This window comes from Zingiber officinale, chromosome 5A, assembly GCF_018446385.1.
Source record: "Zingiber officinale cultivar Zhangliang chromosome 5A, Zo_v1.1, whole genome shotgun sequence".
Lineage (NCBI taxonomy): Eukaryota > Viridiplantae > Streptophyta > Magnoliopsida > Zingiberales > Zingiberaceae > Zingiber > Zingiber officinale.
In genome coordinates this window covers 105690679-105713420 of record NC_055994.1, presented here as the reverse complement: position 1 = coordinate 105713420, position 22742 = coordinate 105690679, and the positions used below count along the sequence as shown (strand labels likewise).

Genomic DNA, 22742 nt, shown 5'->3' with positions numbered 1-22742 from the left:
AGATGAGACTCCTTGGACTTCTTCTTCTTCGGAAGTTGAGCATCTCTCAACTTCGGAGTCCTCTTTCTCTTGGTCTCGTTCCAATGAGTTGCCCTCTTTGGCTTTATCTTGATTCGGTACAGTGGAGGGTTCTTCATGAAGTTTAGCCAACTTGCTCCACAATTCCTTTGCATCTTCAAATTCTCCAATTTTGCAAAGAATGGTGCTTGACAATAAATTAACCAATAATTTGGTTACCTTGTCATTCGCCTCGCACCTTTAAGTTTGTTCTTGGCTCCATTTGCTCTTTTTGAGGATTTTGCCCTTTGAATTTCTTGGAGCCTTGAAGTCTTCCATGAGAGTAAACCATTGCTTTATCTCCATCATAAGAAAATTCTCGATTCTTGATTTCCAAGAATCGAAGCTTGTCATTGTGAACGGTGGAGGCACCCTTGTATCGAATCCAAGCTCATGTTGGAATTTCATTTGAAGTTGAGCTTCTTGAATGAAGTCTTTGACTTGTAGAATTGCTCCAACTTCTTCACCCTCTAGCTTTTTGCCCCTTCCAGTGATGATTCTAGTGAAGAGCAACCTTGCTCTGATACCACTTGTTAGGACCGAAATGTAGCTAGAGGGGGGCGCAGGGGCGCCGGGGCTCGGCGCACACTCGTGCTCGGCGTTGCTTGCTTCTTGCGAGATGGTAGTAGCGGAAAATACAATAAACACCACAACAACGCTAACTCTAAGGATTTACTTGGTATCCACCTCAAGAAGAGGTGACTATTCCAAGGATCCACACACTCACGCACCCTCCACTATGTAAACACACATTTTCGATAACTACCGAAGGCGGAGAAGCCTTACAAGCTCTCAGTACAAGAAGAAAGGAAAGGGAAACAAATTACAAAGAGATCTTATAAGTTTGCACAAGAAACCCTAAACCTAACTTCTTCTTTGCCTCTTGACTTGGACGTGCACCACCACAAGCCTCCAAGAATCTTCAAGAACTGGCAGTGAGAGCTGTGGAGAAGTCGTTTGTGTCGTTATGTGGAAGAGAATCAAAGTCGTGGAAGTTTTGTGTGAGTCCTACCGAGAGAAAAGCTCGCCAACAGCTAAATACGACGCTAACGGTCGAATCCCAATCGATTGGGGAGGCTTTGGATCGATCAGCCGATCGATCCAGAGCGCCTCTGTGCTCTCGGGAATTGCCTGGATCGATTGGTTGATTGATCCAGGGCTTATCGCGCAGACACACTACTCCCAATCGATCGCCCGATTGATTGGAGGCTCTGAATCGATCGGTCGATCGATCCAGAGCTATTCTGTGTGATCGCAAGCTTCTCCCAATCGATCCACTGATCGATTGGGAGGAGGCTTGTGCCAAGTATCCGGTCAATCCCTTTGACCTACTTGGACTTTCCAACACCAGATGTCTGATTAACCTTGATCCATCTGGATTTCATCGTGCCTGGCTTCACTCACCAGGACTTCCCTTCTGCCTAGCTTCACTCACTAGGATTTCTCATCTGCCTGGCTTCACTCACCAAGACTTTCCTTCTGCCTAGCTTCACTCACTAGGACTTCTCATTTGCCTGGCTTTACTCACCAGAACTTTTCTTCTGCCTGGCTTCACTCACTAGGACTTTCCTTCTGCCTAGCTTCACTCACTAGGACTTCTCATCTGCTTGACTTCACTCACCAGGACTTTCCTTCTGCCTGACTTCACTCACCAGAACTTTCCTTCTGCCTGGCTTCACTCACCAGGACTTCCCTTCTGCCTGGCTTCACTCACCAGGACTTTCCCTTCTGCCTGGCTTCACTCACCAGGACTTTTCTTCTGCCTGGCTTCACTCACCAGGACTTTTCTTCTGCCTCGCTTCACTCACCAGGACTTTCCTTCTGCCTGGCTTCACTCACCAGGACTTTTCTAGACAATCTACCCACATGAAATAATTGCACCTGCAATCTTCATGTATTGTCTCCATGTATTGTCAAACATCGAAACTTAAACATCAGGACTCAAGCTTGAGCCAACTCAAGCTTAGTCAACCAGGTTAACCTTGACCTAGGGAATATTGCACCAACAATTTTCTAATATTTCCCTTATTTATAATTGATATGGGTTAGGTTTCATGGATCCACGGTGAGGAAGGGAAAGGAGATAGCCAAGTTGAGAAGATAGATCAATATCGACAAGGATATACCTCAAAGGAGGTAGGCTAATATCGGCCGGGATATACCTCAAAGGAGGTAGGTCAATATCGTCCGGGATATACCTCAAAGGAGGTAGGCCAATATCGGCCAGTATATGCCTCCAAGGAGGTATGTCAATATCGGTCGGGATATATCTCAAAGAAGGTAGGCCAATATCAGCCAGTATAAGCCTCCAAAGGAGGCGGGCCAATATCGATCAAGACATACCTTCAAGGAGTTAGGCCAATATCGGCCGGGATATACCTCAAAGGAGGCAGGCCAAATATCGAGCAAGACATACTTCCGAAGAGGAAGAACAATATCGATTGGGATATACCTCAAAGGAGGTAGGCCAATATCGGCCGGAATATACCTCAGAGGAGGTAGGCCAATATCGACCAGTATATGCCTCGAAGGAGGCGGACCAATATTGATCGAGACATACCTTCGAGAAGGAAGACCAATATCGTCCAGGCTGAATAATATCTTGAAAAGATACTTGATAAAAATTACATACTTGATAAAATTTAGTCCAGTGCCAGCTGGGATAATGAACATAAAGGAGCACGGACGGGCATTGCCCAAGGAGCCTCATGAGAAGTAATAATAATTGATCAAACCCAATTAAGCGCAGCCTCGACCGATACAAGGAACATTGGTATATTAAGCTATCTATGATATGACAAAAACAGGAGGGGCGAGTAGGAACGATAGAAACACTTTACAAGAACTTGTGAAACAGGATAGAAGTAAATATCTTAAATAAAGTAGTTAATGAAGATATTTGCAGTATGTGATTGTATAACAGGTGTTATATATTTAGCAGAAAATGTGTTCTTAGACTATTTTACAGGTACTAGACGACAAAGAAGGTACATCTGAGGTACAAAAAAGATTCCTTAAAAGTCATTTACCACAAGTACACAGCTTACGTCATCTCATAACAAACTCTAACAAACCGGGGTCCACTTCATGACTACGGAGGTTATATGAAGTGGTATAAAAAGGGGAATCCTCTCCGTTGATGAGGTAAGTTCACATTACGGCTCACATTCACAACCCTAGTTTTCGACTACTGTTTATCTTCTTCTTCCTGCTCCCACACCAAGAGAGATCACTAACTTGAGCGTCGGAGGGCCTAGCCAGGGATTCCCTCCCCCCCCCGGTCTTGGGTCACTGACGATAGTTTTGGTTGGTCTCTTGTGCGCAGGAAACCTTGGAAGCTTTGGATCTCAGTTTTCTTCAGTCAGATTTCTTTCTCGTCATTGGATCTTCGCACCAGGAGGGCATTCTGTGACTCTATTCTTCCCGATCCGCTTTGAGTTTCTTGGATCGGTGTTCTACAAGTATTATTCTTCACCAGCAGTAGGTTTTTCTCCCAGCTCTCCATTTTGTCAAGCTTCTCAGACAGGATCAAATTTGGCGCCGTCTGTGAGAAATTCACTTGAATCTAAGACTACAAGATGGAAGAGACTGGAAAATCAAATCTACTCACCATTAGCCGTGAGGATCTGGATTTCCTCATTAATTCTCATGTACAAAAAACCTTGCAACAACAACAACAACAACTTCAAGCGTATATTGGAGCTACTCTGCCAACAACTCATAATCCAGTGATTTTAATTACTGAGCACTAGAAGGGAAAAGAACCAGAAGAAGAAGAACATGTGTATTTTCCTCCAGTCACAGTTTCTCCGACAAGACATCCGTGAGCTTGTCTTCGAACTCCCATGGAGCAGGGGGGTCGAAGGCCTATATTTCAGGAACCTTCTAGCGAAGCACCAGATAGAGAAAAGCGTAAGATTAAAATGATAACTAATGATAGCTCACCAGAAAAAGTCATCTCTCCATTCTCTCAAAGTGTACTGGATGATCCGCTTCCTAAGCGGTATCAAAATCTTCAGATCGGTGAGTACACTGGAACCACAGATCCAGAGATCATCTATTGAAATTCGAGAATATAGCATTGTTACAACAATTCTTTGATGGGGTAAAATGTCGGATGTTTCTTACTACACTCGGAGGAGCCGCACAACGCTGGTTCAAGAGACTGCCAGAAAAATCTATCCGAAAATTTAAGGACTTCAAGAAAGTTTTTCTACATCACTTTTCTAGTAACAAAAGGTATCATAAGACTCCTTAGAGTCTATTCTCAATTAAGCAAGCATCCAAAGAGTCCATCCGAGCCTACATCAAAAGGTTCAATCAGGTAACTATCGATGTACTCAATGCTACTACTGAAATCTTAGTGAGTGCTTTCTCTCAAGGTTTAAATGATAATGATTTCTTTAAAGATTTGGTAAGAAATCCCCTGGCTAATTTTGACTCCTTAATTGAATGAGCCACTGAATTTATTAATGTGGAAGAAGCTCAAGTTGCACGCAGGAAAGAGGGCCCTACTTCTTCTCCTACTCTGGTTAAGCAGAAAGCTCCTACTCCTGTTCCTCCACCTAGAGGACCTCGGACAGTTCATCCACCTCATCGTCATCTAGAATATCGCCCGCAAGTAGTACAACATGTGGAGATACAACCAGAGGCGCTCAGAAGATGGTGCACTTATCATAAAACTAGCAGTCATCATACTGAAGATGTTTTGTTTTAAGAAATAAGAGAGCAGACAGGGAGCGCTACCAAAGGCAAAACTATTATCGGCAGCAGTACCCCAGACAGCAAAGCCCGCTCAAATTGGAATATCGTCCGGTCTAACCTCGGCAGGAGACATTGCCTACCCCGGTCGGTACAAGCCAAGTGTCAGAAAAGGCTCCTTCTGAAGCCATGACAACCTGACAAGAAGAAAATAGGAGTAATGTTGCCCGGGGAAATATCAATATGATCGCGGGCGAGCCCACCGATGGGGATTCTAACAGAGCCAGAAAAGCACATGCACGAAGACTTGAGATTCATGCTGTGGGATGCAGCATGGAACGAGCAACTGGTCCAGAGATAAGTTTTGGACCTAGAGATCTGGAGGGGGTAGAAATACCCCATGATGATGCATTAATAATCAAGGCCGTGATAGCCAATTATACTATTTCTCGTACCTTTATTGACACTGGTAGTTCTGTCAATATTATCTTTAAGAAGGCTTTTGATCAATTGTAGATCGACCCGAGCGAACTTCAACAGATGGTAACGCCTTTATATGGATTCACGGGTAATGAAGTACAACCGCTCGGTCAAATAAGTTGGCCATATCTTTAGGGGAAAAGCCCCTAATGAGAACAAGAAGATCTTATTTCATGGTCGTTTCTACTTTTTGTCAAAAAATTAAATTTCCTATTGATGATCAAGTCGGGGAGGTGCGAGGTGATCAGAAGACAGCTCGGAAGTGTTATGTAGAGATTGTGCGAACTGAAGCTAATGCTGCCCGAAAAATTCAAAGAATGGAGGTCAATGCCATTCAAGAGAAGCCGCATGTTCCAGTTTATGAAGAAAAGGAAGAAGTTCAAATTCAGACCGGGCGACCTGAAACTACTACTTATGTTGCGGCTGATCTTGATCCCACTCTGAAAGCCGAACTGGTGCAATGCTTGAAGAAAAATAATGATGTGTTTGCCTGGACGCCCAAAGAAGTCTCGGGCATTTCTCCTATAGTGATGGAGCATTCTTTGCATGTCTTTCCAGATGCCAAGCCGGTTATGCAAAGGAAAAGAAATTTTAGCGTAGAGAAGAATCAAATCATCAAGGAAGAAATAACTAAACTCATGGAGGTTGGCTACATCAGGGAGGTACAATTTCCTAGCTGGCTAGCTAATATTGTCCTGGTCTCTAAGCCAGGAAACAAATGACATGTATGCATTGATTTCTGGGATCTCAACAAAGCTTGCCCAAAGGATTATTATCCATTACCCCGGATCGATCAATTAGTAGATTCTACCACTGGGTGTGAATACATCTCTATGCTAGACGCGTACCAGGGTTATCATCAGGTCCCCTTAGCTAAGGAGGATCAAGAAAAGGTCAGTTTTATAACATCTGAAGGTACTTATTATTATAATGTTATGCCCTTCGAACTGAAAAATGCAGGAGTAACTTATCAGAGGCTTATGAATAAGGTCTTCTAGAGGTAGATTGGAAGAAATATGGAAGTATATGTCGATGATATCTTAATTAAGTTCCTTTAAGCTGTTGATTTGTGCAGGGATGTAGAAGAAACCTGCAAGACATTAAGGCAGTATGGGCTCAAGCTAAACCCGAGCAAATGTTTATTCGGAGCAAAAGGGGGAAAATTCTTGGGATATATGGTGTTCGAGAGAGGAATAGAGGCCAACCCGAGCAAAGTCAAGGCACTTCAGAACATGGAGCCGCCGTGCAACATGAGGGAGGCTTAAAGACTTACTGGCCGGATTACAGCTTTGTCTAGGTTCATTTCCAGGTCGGTCGATCATAGCTTCCATTTCTTTAAAATACTTTGGAAGGCAAACAAATTTCAATGGAATGAGGAGTGTGATAAAGCCTTTCAGGAGTTGAAAGATTACTTGTCTACCCTTCCTGTATTAGCTAAGCCTATAGTAGGAGAGACCCTCTGGGTATATTTGTCAGCTAATGAAAATGTTGTAGGCTCTGTATTAGTTAGGCAAGAAGGGAAGGAACAATAACCTGTATATTTCTCTAGCCATTTATTAAAAGGAGCTGAGTGTAGATATACTACACTAGAAAAGTTGGCTTATGCATTAGTGCTGACTGTTCAGAGGTTGCGCCCATATTTCTTAGCACATGAAATTATTGTATTGACCAACAGTACCCTCGGGCGGGTGCTACTCAACCCAGAGGCATCAGGTCGGCTGATCAAATGGACGACTGAAATTGGTGAATATGACATACAATATCAAACTCGCTCAGCCATCAAGGCACAAGTTCTAGCAGATTTCATTATAGAAGTTCAAGGCCCCGAGGAAGAAAATATTTGGAAAGTTTATGTGGATGACTCTTCAACCAGACAAGGTAGCGGAATTGGTGTTCTTCTTATATCCCCAAGGGAAGACAGACTCCAACTCTCTATCAGATTGAATTACAGAGCTACTAACAATGAGGCAGAATATGAAGCCTTGATAGATGGATTGCAAGCTGCTCGGCATATAGGAGCAGCTCGAGTCCTCATCTATTCTGATTCTCAATTAGCAGCTCAACAATTATCAGGTAATTTTGAAATTAATAATGACAGGCTCAACTTATATGCTGAGGCATTTGATAAGTTAAAGTCCCAGTTTCAAAAAGTAAATATACAAAAGGTTCCTCGATCTGAAAATCAGGTAGCAGATGAATTGGCTAAGCTGGCCTCCGCTATAACACCATGGAATTTGGATCGGCCAGTGGAACAAACTCTGTTAATATATTGTATTGAAAGATAGGCTGATGTAGAAATACAGGGCGACTGGAGGGCCCAAATCGTATTGTATCTACAACAGGGTATTCTTCCGAGTAATGCAGAACAAGCAAGGATATTTAAGAAAAGAGCTACTCAATATACTATGATAGGAGAACAGTTATATAAAAGAACTTTTTCTAGACCTCTGCCCAAATGTATTGGCACAGAAGATATACAATTTATTTTACAGGAGGTTCATCAAGGCTCGTGTGGTAGTCATATAGGAGGGAGATCCTTGGTTCAAAAAATCTTACTAGCAGGATATTTCTGGCCTACTCTACAGGAGGATGCCAACAAGTTGGTGAGAACTTGTATTTCTTGTCAGAAACATCAAAATATTTTGCATCATCCCATACAGTTATTGAGGACCTCTATAGTCTCATGTCCCTTCATATTTTGCATCATATGCAGATTTGACATTCCTCATAAATTAATCTCTGATAATGGAAGACAATTTCAAGGGGATAGAATCTTAGATTGGTGCAAAAGTTATGGTATTATTCAGGCCTTCACCTCTGTAGCTTATCGGCAAAGTAATGGTCAAGCAGAAGTAACCAATAGAGAAATCATAAGGGGTTTAAAAACCAAACTGGATCATGTCGAAGGTAGCTAGGTAGATGAATTACCCAGCGTTCTTTGGGCATACCGTACTACACCTCGAGAAGCTACAGGAGTTACTCCCTTTCAATTAGTTTATGGAGGAGAGGCAATAATTCCCATTGAGGTGGGAGTAGAATCTGATAGAAGACAATTGTATGATGCCGACAATGATGGTCGACGACTCATGGAGCTGGACCTGATAGAGGAAATTAGAGATAAAGCTGCAACTCGTCTCACCTCATATCGACAATGAATGAGGCAAAATTATAACAGAAGAGTTATCCCCAGATTTTTCCAAGTGGGAGATCTAGTATGGAAGCGTATTAAACCTGTCGAGGATGTTAGTAAGTTAGCACCACAATGGGAAGGACTTTACAAAGTGGTGGAAAAGCTCGCATCAGGTTCATATTATCTCCAGGATACTGAAGGAAGAATTCTCAAGCGTCCCTGGAGTGCGAATCATTTACAACCTTACCGAACCTAACAAGATAGCATCATGTAAGAATACATCTGAAGGAACAAATCCAAATTATGTGAAGCAAGTTTCCGGCAAACTAAGAACAAGTATGCTTATAGTTTATATACTCTATTTCTTTCAAAAATGCAATGCACCCGTCGCTCGGGAAATAAATGTGGTTCAAACAGTTCGACAATCATGGGCCGAACTCTTAGAATCTATTCAAGTGAGCAACAGTTAAGGACCTCGAGGAAGGATCCAATTTCCTTAAAGAAAAACTCAGAAGCATTAAACCATTACATAGTTTTGCATCAAAACATGTCGATCGGGAAATCTCATGGAGTAACTCGGACGGGTCTTCATGGGAGGAACTAGAGACTTTAAACTATCTCCAAACATAGTCGATCGAGAAATCTCATGGAGTAACTCGGACGGGTCTTCATGGGAGGAACCAGAGACTTTAAACTATCATAGAGTATAGTCGATCGAGAAATCTCATGGAGTAACTCGGACGGGTCTTCATGGGAGGAACCGGAGACTTTAAACTATCTCAAATCATAGTCGATCGGGAAATCTCATGGAGTAACTCGGAAGGGTCTTTATGGGAGGAACCGGAGACTTTAAACTATCTCAAATCATAGTCGATCGGGAAATCTCATGGAGTAACTCGGAAGGGTCTTTATGGGAGGAACCGGAGACTTTAAACTATCTCAAATCATAGTCGATCGGGAAATCTCATGGAGTAACCCGGACGGGTCTTCATGGGAGGAACCAGAGACTTTAAACTATCACAGAGCATAGTCGATCGGGAAATCTCATGGAGTAACTCGAATGAGTCTTCATGGGAGGAACCGGAGACTTTAAACTATCTCCAAACATAGTCGATCGGAAAATCTCATGGAGTAACTCGGACGGGTCTTCATGGGAGGAACTGGAGACTTTAAACTATCACAGAGCATATTCGATCGGGAAATCTGATGGAGTAACTTGGACGGGTCTTCATGGAAGGAACCTGAGACTTTAAACTATCATAGAGCATATTCGATCGGGAAATCTCATGAAGTAACTCGGACGGGTCTTCATGGGAGAAACCAGGAGACTTTAAACTATCACAAAAACATAATTGATCGGGATCATATTGTCAAGGTAAATACAAAGTTATACAAACTTCTCCATAAAAACATTTGACATTCTACACTGAATCAAAAGCCAAGGTTTGAGGGGAATTCTATACACATATACATACGTTACGTTTCTTATCTGGAGGCCCGTTTACATGGAACTCTTTATTTAAAATCGCCCGGAATATTATACCCAGCTCGGAGCTCAGGAGTCCTCTAAAGTTCCTTATATGAAATTGTCCAGGATTATTCATTCTTTTGAAGTATGAAGCATACTTGGCACATGCCTATCTGAGTGAAACTTAGGGAGATTATGGAAATTTTTATTGACCGAAGTTATATGGTCGTGGAAGATGTTGCCGGCAAAAAGTTTATTAAGACAAGATTTAATCTCAAAAATCAAGCAAGGAATTCTCGAATAAAATAACACTTATACTCAATATCCGGAAACATTTCAAAGGGAGCCATCTCAAGCTAACACATGTTGGAAAAGGAAACAGGTAAGTATCAAAACTTTCCCCTATATTGCAATCACTTAATTATAAAGTTTTCAGTTACAATTCTTTTCATTACCAATCTTTTCACTGCAAGTTCTTTCATTGCTCCTCTTTTTAAATACATAGCCATGCCTATTTGAAATGACTCGTTAAATCTTCAGGTAGTTCTTTGTTAAATCTTCGATGACTTATGAATGAAGAAGGAGGTTCCTTAGGTAGATAGCCACCCTCTCGCAGTTGTTGAAGAATTCCCGACACAGAATGATTTAAAGCTCCTAACATTCGACGGACATATTCTTGAACAAACGCTAGAGACTTTACATAAGCTAGGCGCCACTCTTTCCATCGGTTCTTCTCCTGCTCCTTATAACTCTGAAAATCAGCTTGTAGTTTAGTGTTTTGATCTATTAAAGCATCTTTCTCCAATTTGAGTTGTTCCAGTTCCTTTTGGAACAGTGATAGATCGACATCTTGAGCCTTTTTTGCTCTTATTCCTGTAGGATAGCGAAATCATGAGAGGCTAGGTCTTGAGCTTGTTCAGAAAGACAGACATTATGAAGCTTCTCTATTTTCTCTAAAGCAAGGCTTTTATGAGAAGCGTCTAAGAGAGCTTTTTCCTTTAAAGCAATTTCCAGTCAAAGACCAGAGTGTAATCGGTCCACCTGTAGCTCTAAAGTTTTCCTTGCCAGCTCTTTGTCTTTCAATAATTGTTGTGATTCCTGCAATTCCTGTCTCAATACCCTTAGTTGTTGATCTTGCAATACCACTTTCTCTTGCAACTGAGTCAGGTCATCATGAGAAGGAGGTAGAGTAGCTTTCAATGTCTCTATTTGAGCTTTTAGCTTATTGTTCTCCCGGTCCCGAGCCATAAGTAGCTGGTCTATATGAAGACTTGAGGCAAGGAACTAAACGAAATAATGATACAATTAAAGATAGTGACAAGAAGTTAACAACATATAACTAAAAATACTTACAGCTACCGCCTGATGACTATGTTGGTCGACCCGATTTGAAAGACTAATGCCCCTTAGTTGTTCTTGGCCATGTAACCAAGATTCATCCAATAGGCCTTGTAGTTGTAGGGAGCCATAACTAGGCGGATTAGGGGTCTGTCCCATTTGAGAAGGTAGACCCACAGCTTGTTTGAATAAAGGCAGGGGAACGGAGGAAGAAGGAGGTAGGGAGGAAGAAGACATAATAGAAGGGAAAGAAGTAGTAGAAATAAGAGCAGCAGAAGAAGAACTAGAGGGGATGGAAGGTGGTAATGCAAGGGGTGCCGACTCAATCTTTGAAACGCTAATCGTTGAGGGCCCGACACTGGGAGAAGATCTCCGGCAAGGTGTTCGTTTTGCTCGTGGCTCAGAAGCCAAAGGAGGTAGGGCCAATGTAAAAGGTTGAGAAGACATAGGAGGGATAACGGCCATCTCAGAAGCAGAAGCAGAAGGAGCTGAAACAATAGCAGAAGAAGAGGGGATGAGCAGAGCAGGTCTCATCATCCTAAGAGTAGGATTGGAGATAATGTGGGTAGGGGACATTGGTGCCTTACCTCTCTCAAAAGAAATAGGCGCCGGAATGAGAGGAGCTTACACAAAAGTACCAAAAAGGTCGCTAAAAGGAGCATCCTCAGCAAGCTTTGGTTTTTTGATTAAGGCAAGGAAGGGTTGTTCTTCTTCCTCTTCCATGACCGCAACAGCTTCTGCTTGTTGCTCTTCTTTAGACAGCAGGCCCAGGGTAGAAGAATTAGGATTAGATTGGCGAGTTCGCAGCCATTCTTCTCCGAGATTATTCACAAAAGACTTAGTCATAGTAGCATGCTTGTACATGAAAGCCGGGAGAAGAGCATCAGCTAAAACACAAGAATTAAGCACCATTATAAAGAAGATATACCAATCAGTAAATGCAGCGCGAAATGTTTATACATACCGAAGGAACCATCCAAGGGAGTGTCAATGTTGCTTATCCCAAAAGGAAACATCAAACCCTCCACAATTAAATGCGGCAAGCTGAATCTTGCTCCCCTCAATTTAGATAAAGCAAAGGCAACAGAGGGATCATCGAGGAGATTATTAGTACTAGGAACTGGAGGTAGATCATATATCCATTGGATAGGAAAAGGAGGAGGAGAAGGGAGACACATAAAGAAAAATTTGTGATACCATTCCCCTTGGGGAGGGATTCGGTTGAACAAAATGACCTTGGGACGAGATTGGAATTTGAAGACACCAATATCTACCTGATAAGGAACAAAGAAGTGATGAAAAAGATGAGGGGATAGAGGAAAATCTAACAGTTTGGACACCCCGACAAAACCCATGAGGATAGAAAAAGACTGAGGGATAAACTGATTAAGGGGAATGTTAAAGTAGAGACTAACATCAGGAAAAAAGGGATGAAGAGGGAATCGAAAACCCTGTAGGACTTGATCCCGAAAGATAGATATACACCCTAAGGGAGGAAGATGTGGACTATCCTGATGGGCAGGACGAACTATATAGAAAGGAAAACCATAGCTCGCCTTTAAATCCACTTCCTCTGTCTTTGTAAGGTTGGAAGCACATGAAAGAAATCACGCAGGAGAAGAGGTAATCATGGTAGAATAGTAGAAGAAGGATGAACCAAAGAAGATGAAGAAAAAAGTCGGAAAGCGGAAGAGAACTTCTTAAAACCCTTGTTTTTCCTTTCGGTCCTATGCTAAAACCCCCAAATGAAGATGGCAGAAGAAATAGAAAAAGGAGAAGTACTTGGAATTCCAACCGTCATAAATAGGTAACGACATTAAAGGATAAAATCGAATGCAAAAAGAAGGATGAATCCCAAGACAAAAATGTTAAGTTGGGCCATCTTCCTCGGAAAACGTGATCAAGTTTCTTTTGATACGGGCTTGATCCTTAAGAGAATCAAACAAATATGGGGGAAAATTGGTCGAGCGCTATAGGTTCAGATTATCTGTCTGATAAAACAATAAACCCGGGTGGGCATCATAGACCGGGCGAAATTTAGTTGAGTATAAAGTATTAGTCGATATGTTCCTGCATAAGGATATATCGATCAGGTATAGTAAAACAATTGATGTCTAAATTAGCATAGCAAATAGAACTTGATTAGAAAATACCGGATGAGATTCATAAATATAAGTATGAATCGGTAGGTCACAATAGATCGACCGAGATAAATACCATTCTAATATGTCGATCAAAGGTTTATAAGGTCAGGCGACATCCACCATGATAAAGCCATATGAAATTTGGTTAAGTATAACACATGAGATGATATGCATGAACACAAGTATAAATTAATAGAGTATAACAAATCGACCAATATTTAGAATATTGTAATAGGACTGTACTAAATCGAACGAGACACAATTAGCTATAAGATATCGGATGATATGCGTTAGCATTAATGTACACCGGCCGGTCACGATAGAACGGTCGAAATAAAGGACATTATAATAGGTTGAGCGAAGTTTTATGGTGGTCAGCCAGGTGACATTCAACATATTTAAACAAAACAAACAATCATCATGAGGAAGGACAGGTTTAACAATGAAGAGGGAAGTTCAACTTTACATAAATTTGTTAGGTTGTCTTCACAAAATTCTAGTCCACCTTACAAGAGTTTGAATTCGAATAAGAAAATCATTCTAGGGTCAACTGGGGAAATAGATCAGGAGGTCTATTATCGAGAAGTTTGCGACGGTCCAGAAAGTTGGGAGGGGGATCGCGAGCTAAGAAGTTTTCCTCTCACAATTATCGCACCGCCCCCTCAGCTCCAACAGTGAAGGCTGCTAGGATTGACTTCACTATCGGCCAGTTGAATTCAGTAGAGTTAATCATGATAGTGGCCCTTTCCTTGTAGCGAGTGTCTTCATTAGCCTTGTAGACGACCAAAGCCGTTTGGGAAGCCTTCAGTTCGGCTTCTTTGGTGGAGACCTCGGTTTTAACTAAATCCAGGGAAGTATTTAAAGAAGTTAGTTTGTCATCCTTCAGTTGCAAGGCCTTAAGTTTTTCAACCAAGGCCGATTCATAATCAGCCTTTAACTTGCCAAGCTCAGCTGTCCGTTTCTCCAAATTGGAAGCTAATTCTTGGTTAAGATCCGTAGCTGATTTGAACTGTGTCTGAAGACTTTCAATTTGAACTTCAAGTTGTTTCTTGGAGGCAGCGGAAAATATGGCAGAAGATAACTCAGTAACCTGCTGTTTTATCTTGTCATTCTCAGATCTCAGCTTCTTGTTCTCGTTGTATAAATTGTGCATTAGCCGAGACAAACTCATATTTTCCATCTATCACTAGAAAGGTAATAAAGGGTTATGACATAATCACTGATGAATAAAAAGCAGACGTTAACAAGCATACCTGATTCTCACTATGGGAAAAATGATCAATTGTTTCGGGAGTGGTAAGTTTCTCAAAAATAGGATGAACTTTCTCCCAAACATTAGCAAAGGAACCTCCTAACAATATGGGGAGGACGAGAATGGTGGAAGAACCCACGGAGAAAGAGGTAGTAGGAATAGAAGGGGGAGCAAAAACTAAATAAGAAGAAGGTGAGGAAGGTAAGGATCCGAGTTCGGGAATAGACAATGGAAAGGTGAAAGAAACATCACCAGGGGCACTAGTGCCGGAAGAGGGTGAGGCAGAGAAGGTAAGAGAAGGATAGAGCTTAGCTAGAGTAGGTTCGTTGGAAGGAAGGTCGGTAGGAACAAAACCTTCTGAGTCAAGTTCATCAGCGGGAAGGATAAGTCTCCTTTTGGGAGGAGGAGCCCTAGTAAGCTTGCGCCCCGGACGTTTGCCGGTAGCAACTTCAGTTATTGATCTACCGGAGCTCCCAGGAGACGTGAGTTCAATAATAGGAGGAGGGGGGCGGATGATGAAGGAGCAGCAGCTACTGGCGAAGGAATAGTCGGTAAAGAAACAACAGGAATTTCTGCAGAAAGGTCTTCGGGAGCCTCAGGAACCACCTGAGAGCTGAGAACTTCAACCAGAGGAGTTGGGATTTCAACTGGAAGAGGCGGAGTAATCGCAGCAAGAAGCTCTTGTTCTTTTGCACGAATTGCATTCTCTTCCAAACACAGCTCTTCATCGATTAAAGCAAAATAAAAGTTCTCCACTACATAGAAAAGAAAAATGTTTCAGTTAGTTAAAATCAATAAGAAGGAAGCAAGATTTTACCTAGAGAGCCTTGTGTAGTAGGCTTGACGGGGTTTAGACCAAATAAGTATAGAAGATCGACTCTCAGCCACTTAGAGATAGAAAGCCGATGACATAACAACTTTTCATAGTAAATAGGAAAAGAAGGATGAAGATGAAACTCCCTGACGTCGGGCAAGGGAGGTAAGGAGGATTTCTAGGCATAAGACCAAGGAATAGGTCCTGGAAACTTTATGAAGAAGAAACGAGATTTCCACGCTTTAAGAGACGAGGGCATATCCTCAAAAAGGACCATTTTAGTCCGGGATTGGAACAAGAAAACGCCGGGCTCCGAACACTTTGGGTAAGAAAACATGAAAAAGTTTTGGGGAGTAGAAGGGATATCTAACAGACGAAATAACATGTAGGCACCACACAGGTAACGAAAGGCGTTAGGTGCAAATTGCTACAAAAGGATATCAAAATACTGGCTTACTTCGATTAGGAAAGGAGGAATGAGAAACCTTAAACCTCTTATCAACTAATCCTTGAAAAAAGTCACGCACTTAGCGGGGGGACGATGAGGACGATCATCTGGCTTTGGGATTAAGATGCTATATTCCCTGGGGATTTCATATTGACGGCAGATGGCGAGCCTAGCATTTTTATCAAAGGAAGAAGACATTTGGACATACCAAGGAGCAATCGTTTCCTCAGCCATAGATAGAAGTAAAGGCTAGCGGAACAACAAGTTACTTACTAGAAGCAAGAAGGGAGATTGCCAAAAAATGGTGAGCACAAGGTTTAATCAATGACTGCAGCGAGAAAAGAACGCAAAGGCAAGAAAGGAAGGGACAAGGTTGATAAGAAGACGAAGGGTTTAGGGTTTGGGAAACACACAACCGTTGTTAGATCAAAACATTTTCATCTCAATAGACATTGTGGATTATAGAAAAAGGGACAAATGCTCGTGTGACGTAGCAGAGAGAGAAAGTATGTGTCACATAATCATAAAGAAGCATTTATGTTGGACGCGACAAATCGAATCACGCCAGGGTTGGTAACACCTCGTCATATGCCTCCAACATTCTCTTACCATGGAAAAACCAATCACAAGCTAGGAAATTCTGAAAGGAGACGTAGTTTACTGGGCATAATAAAGGAAGAGGGATTGAGTTTGACTAAATCCAAGTCAAGATGACCTTATCTATGATAAGCGAGAGAATACTTGTTGAAATGACAATATTTATAATAAACAAGTGGATATTGGGCAAAACATCATGCCTATTCTTGTAAATTAGAGGGATTCAATAGAGTTACCTGACTCAATACAAAATATTATTTGAATTTACACTTAGAATCTGATCAAATACATAACATTACATTTCCCCCTCAAAACATTAAACCTCTAAAAGTCAACAAAAATTACAAACATAAGCCATCAGGATGCTTAGAAAATTTCAATCCTTCCCAGAGTCAAACTTGCCAGGGAGCAGAAGTGAAAATATTTTGCTTGGCATGAAGGAAGCTTGCCTGGTAACAGAAGTGGCAATATTTTGCCCGGGATGAAAGAAACTATGAAGCAGAGTGGTCCCGTGAAGAAGCAAGGGCATATCTACTTATGCCTTGCGGGAAAGGTGACTGAAAGAGTCCCTCCTCTATTTGGACACTAGAGCTCTGCTTCCAGAGCAACCAATCCTAGCCCAAGGGCAACATGGGCTATGCATTCATAGCGACATCCATGGGCTACTGCGTTAGTCCTCTGTAAGTAAGGAGAATTCCTCTGAAGCTCGTTGAGTCTCCAGAATAGTTGCGTCTTCGGTTGGAGATTCTAAATCTCGAGAAACGTCATTTTTTAGGATGGTTTCTCGAGCCATGGAGTTAGCTAAAGCAAAAACTTGAATAAACTCATGTATAGATCTCGCCTCGTCCAACAAGAGTCACCCCCAAAGAGGGGGATCTAAGGCCATACTCTTAGCAGGAAAAGTTGGTGAAGAGGGAAAAGAACTGAGATAGGTGATGAATGAAGAAAGGGTGGTAGCCCTATTTAAAGGATCAAAGGATCTAAGGAATCACTGTACTAAGGTGTACGGGATCATTGTACTTAGGTTCACAAGATAGTTGTACAAAAAATTTGTAAGGTCACTTCAGTACCTGTGGCAGAGTCATGGGTAAAGAAAAAACAAAATCAGACCTGTGTCTAGTCAGTCGGCTACACCTCCTTCGACTAGACTTAAAGGGAAGGCTAGTGATATGGGTTAGGTTTCATGGATCCCCGGTGAGGAAGGGAAAGGAGATAGCCAAGTTGAGAAGATAGATCAATATCGGCCAGGATATACCTCAAAGGAGGTAGGCCAATATCGATCAGGATATACTTTAGGAAGGAAGGCCAATATCGGCCGGGATATACCTCAAAGGAGGTAGGTCAATATCGGTCGGGATATACCTCAAAGGAGGTAGGCCAATATCGGCCAATATATGCCTCTAAGGAGGTAGGTCAATATCGGTCGGGATATACCTCAAAGAAAGTAGGCCAATATCAGCCAGTATATGCCTCCAAAGGAGGCGGGCCAATATCGATCGAGACATACCTTCAAGGAGTTAGGCCAATATCAGCCGGGATATACCTCAAAGGAGGCAGGCCAAATATCGAGCAAGACATACTTCTGAAGAGGAAGAACAATATCGATCGGGATATACCTCAAAGGAGGTAGGCCAATATCGGTCGGAATATACCTCAGAGGAGGTAGGCCAATATCGGCCAGTATATGCCTCCAAGGAGGTGGACCAATATCGATCAAGACATACCTTCAAGAAGGAAGGCCAATATCGTCCAGGCTGAATAATATCTTGAAAAGATACTTGATAAAAATTACATACTTGATAAAATTTAGTCCAGTGCCAGCTGGGATAATGAACATAAAGGAGTACGGACGGGCATTGCCCAAGGAGCCTCATGAGAAGTAATAATAATTGATCAAACCCAATTAAGTGTAGCCTCGACCGATACAAGGAACATTGGTATATTAAGCTATCTATGATATGGAAAAAACAGGAGGGGCGAGTAGGAACGATAGAAACACTTTACAAGAACTTGTGAAACAAGATAGAAGTAAATATCTCAAATAAAGTAGTTAATGAAGATATTTACATTATGTGATTGTATAACAGGTGTTATATATATTTGGCGGGAAATGTGTTCTTACACTATTTTATAGGTAATAGAAGACAAAGAAGGTACATCTGGGGTACAACAAAGATTCCTTAAAAGTCATTTACCACAAGTACACAGCTTACGCCATCTCATAACAAACTCTAACAAATCGAGGTCCACTTCATGACTACGGAGGTTATATAAAGTGGTATAAAAAGGGGAATCCTCTCCGTTGGCAAGGTAAGTTCACATTACGGCTCACATTCACAACCCTAGTTTTTGACTACTGTTCATCTCCTTCTTCCTGCTCCCACACCAAGAGAGATCACTAACTTGAGCGTCGGAGGGCCTAGCCAGGGATTCTCCCCCCGGGTCTTGGGTCACTGACGATAGTGTTGGTTGGTCTCTTGTGCGCAGGAAACCTTGGAAGCTTTGGATCTCGGTTTTCTTCAGTCAGATTTCTTTTTCGTCATTGGATCTTCGCACCAGGAGGGCATTCTGTGACTCTATTCTTCCCGATTCGCTTTGGGTTTCTCGGATTGGTGTTCTACAAGTATCATTCTTCACCAGCAGTAGGTTTTTCTCCCAGCTCTTCGTTTTGTCAAGCTTCTCAGACAGGATCAATAATATTTCCCCTATTTTCTTGACATTTTTATTAAATTATAAATTATGTACCTATTATTTTAATGTTATTTATTTTGATTTTTCCTAACTTAACTTGGGTTGCTCACATCAAAAAGGGGGAGATTGTAAGTACCTCATGATAGTTTTGATGTGATCAACCAAGTCAAGTTAATTCATATTATCTTTTGATGCCTTGTGTCTAAGTGTGCAGGAACTTAGAAGCACAGGAAGTTGAGCGAAAGACACAGCTAGTGAGAAGGATGGCACAGGAAGGAGTTGACAGGCTCGGTGTGTCCGAGGGACGAGGTGTTGCGGAAGAGTACGCTGGCAGAAGGGAAGGAAGTATGCGGTGTTTTCAGGGATGAGAAGCCGGAGTCGAAGACTGCTTGAGAAGGCCGAAAAATGAGTTCGGGTGAGCCCTATTCTGAATGACCAAGATCACTCCAGTGAGCGAAACTGGATCAAAGCAGAACTAGACAGTCAACGAGATGTTGATTGTCCAGGCGCTTGGACCAAGTCTAGGCGTCCGATGCTCCGGGCGCTCGGACCCTCGAACCCCCTGGGTCAGCCCAGCGTCACCTCGTTGATGCTCACCTCGTCGATGAATGGCGCTCGGGCACCCGGACCGGGATAGAATTTTATCCTGCACATGTTGCGTAGCCGTTTAACTCCGCCCATGATGACCGGTCATGGCCGGTACCAAGCCCGGATAAAGGAGGAGGGTTGCGTTAGGTTGCCAGCCTGCGTCAAACTATGACAAATATTCAATGAATGAATCCATTAAACTATTGTGCTAATGCTAGGTTGTTCCCCGGAAGGAACGCGTTGCAGGGTCCGACTGTAACGTCTCGGCAAGGACCGCTACATCTCCAGAACTCGGGTGTAGTGATAAATATGCAAGAGTTCGCGTTACAGGGTCCGACTGTAACGTCTCAGCAAGGACCGCTACATCTCCATGAGAACTTGGGTGTAGTGTTAAATAGGCAAAAGTTCTCACACCATAGGTTAGATAAAAACACATATGATAGGAAAACTAATAATCTAAGATTTGGAACATGGAATATAGGAACTCTCACTGGTAAATCAATGGAGGTAGTAGATATGATGATTAGGAGAAAAATTAGTATTTTGTGTGTACAAGAGACAAAATGGATAGGCGAGAAGGCAAAGATGATAGAGAACTCAGGTTTTTAAATTATGGTACACTGGAAAGAGTAAAGCAAGAAATGAAGTGGGTATCATTGTAGATAGTTTGTTAAAGGATGAAGTTGTAGGAGTAGTTAGAAAAGGAGATAGAATTATAGCCCTTAAGATAATAGTGACGAAAGAAACTATGAACATAATTAGCGTATATGCACCACAAGTAGGATTAGATGAAGCTACCAAATCAAGATTTTGGGAGGACTTAGATGAAATATAATAAAATATTCCACCAAATGAAATAATTTTAATAGGAGGTGATCTAAATGGGCATGTCGGAGTGAAAAATGAGGAATATGAGAGAGTACATGGGAGTTATGAGTTTGGAACGAGGAATGAGGAAGGGAAAACTATATTGGATTTTGCGATAGCATATGACCTTATATTAACTAATACGTTTTTTTTAAAAAAAAAAGAACACTTAGTCACATTCAAAAGTGGGAATAATAAATCACAAATTGACTTTCTTATGATTAGGAAGAATGATAGAAAGATTTGTAAAGATTGTAAAGTCATCCCAGGAGAAAGCTTAACTACCCAACATAGGGTAGTAGTGTTGGATATAAGCCTCAAGCATAGTATCAATAGAAAGAAAATATATACAATTCTTAGAATTAAGTGGTGGAAGTTAAAGGATGAGAAACAAAATATATTTAAGGAGAAGGTAGAAGTACAAGCATTAGGTGAAATATACGATGACTCTAATACAACATGGGATAAGATGATATCAAAGTTGAAAATAGTAGCTAAGAGTGTACTTGGTGAGTCAAAGGGACATGCACCACTAAGTAAAGAATCTTGGTGGTGGAATGAGAAAGTATGTAAAATACCGGAAGTAGGCGAATATTAATAAGGGAATTTTTCGGAATTTTTGGAGATTTTTTGGGAATTTTTCGGAGCTCATACGGACGAGTTGACGGGGATAAAAACAGGGTCCGGAAAAGCCTGTTTGGGCTACCCATTTAAGAGAGGAAAAGATTTATTTATTTATTTCTTTTTCCTTTTCTTATTTATTTTTTTTCTCTTTTTCTTACTCCTTCCCGTTACTGTGCCCGACTCTCCTTCTCTCCCTCGCGCTCCCGAAGCTTCTCCTTGCCCTAACCGGCGCCGCAATCCTCTCCTCTGGTCCGACGAGACACCGCCGTTCGCCCCTCTCGGCCGGAAGCTAGCCTCTGCCCTAGCCACCTCTCGCCGCCACCACAGCCTACACCGAAGCCTTAATCCCCCTGTTGCCGAGCCCTAGGTGCCGACGCCCCTCCTCACTGCCGCTGTGATGCCAAGCGCCACTGCACAGAGCCGACGCCTTCTTCCCTTCACCGACGTGGATCCAGCCGAGCTTTAGTGCTGGCTGCCACCACTGTGCCTTGTCGCCGCGACTCCTCCTCTTGTGGGCTCGCGACACAGCCGACTCCCTGCTGCTGGTGCCCTAGCTCCGAACCAAGTCTTCTTCTCCTCTTCCGAGCGCCGGCAGCCGACAAGATCCTTTGCCCTAGTGCCCTCTGCCATTGATCAAGTCCCCGGTGAGGTTTAGTTTGGTTGGAAATTTTGTAGGTGCAAGGATTTTTGATTAATTATTGATCTGGTTTGTTGTGGTGTTGACCTTTTGATTCATTTCGATCCGATAATTGCAGTAGGTTGTGCTGTTTTGGTGGATCCGGAAATTGGGGTGTTGTGGGCTGCTCTTTGGTCCAGCAGCCACTACTTTTGGCAGTAGATCAGTGACCCCGACTGGGATATTGAGGTAAGGTTTAGGGTTTTGAACTTCGAGTAGATTGATTATGTTTATGTTTGGAATAGGTAGATTTGATTAGCTTTAGACTTTTAATCTAATGTTATGATTAGGGTTAAATGGAAATTAACTCTAGTTAATTGTTGGATTTAATTTCGGAAGGTCGAGATTATGGTTTAGGGTTTATCCCTAAAATTGTTCTTAAGGATTTTATTTAGCTATTCGTTTAATTTGTAGCTAAATAAAAATGTATGTTTGATATCACAGGACTTTGACGCGAGACGAGTATCTCGGAGTCAGATTTGGACCATTTTATCGGAGGCGGGTACTTTTGACTTATGTCATTTGATATACATAGTAGTGAATTTAACAAGTTGCATTAATTATGTCCTTTATTTGTTTCGGTTAGTCACTACCCATTATCTGATACATGATTGATTGATTGCTTGATTTGCATCCCATGTATACTTTATTTGTTTATACATGCTTATAAGGGGTAGTGATATACCATGCTTCACCATGTTCCGGACCTAGGTTTTTATACCTTCTGTGTACCTTTGATTCGATATGATTCGTTGACCTAGGGTGCACTTTTCTATATATATGGATTAGGTCAGGATGTTTTTATGGTTATTGCCATGCACCATATGCATGATTGCATGCTGTGCGATAGTCCGCTCCATTATTGTT

At 42.0% G+C, this 22742-nt stretch overlaps 1 long non-coding RNA gene across 1 annotated transcript; it reads left to right on the top strand.

The window, feature by feature from the left end:
* Positions 1-21697: 21697 nt before the first annotated feature.
* Positions 21698-22358, top strand: LOC121983103. The gene is made up of 3 exons (XR_006112384.1): positions 21698-21843; positions 21955-22064; positions 22320-22358. It is a non-coding gene; the product is annotated as an uncharacterized LOC121983103 (long non-coding RNA).
* The last annotated feature ends 384 nt before the right edge of the window (positions 22359-22742 follow it).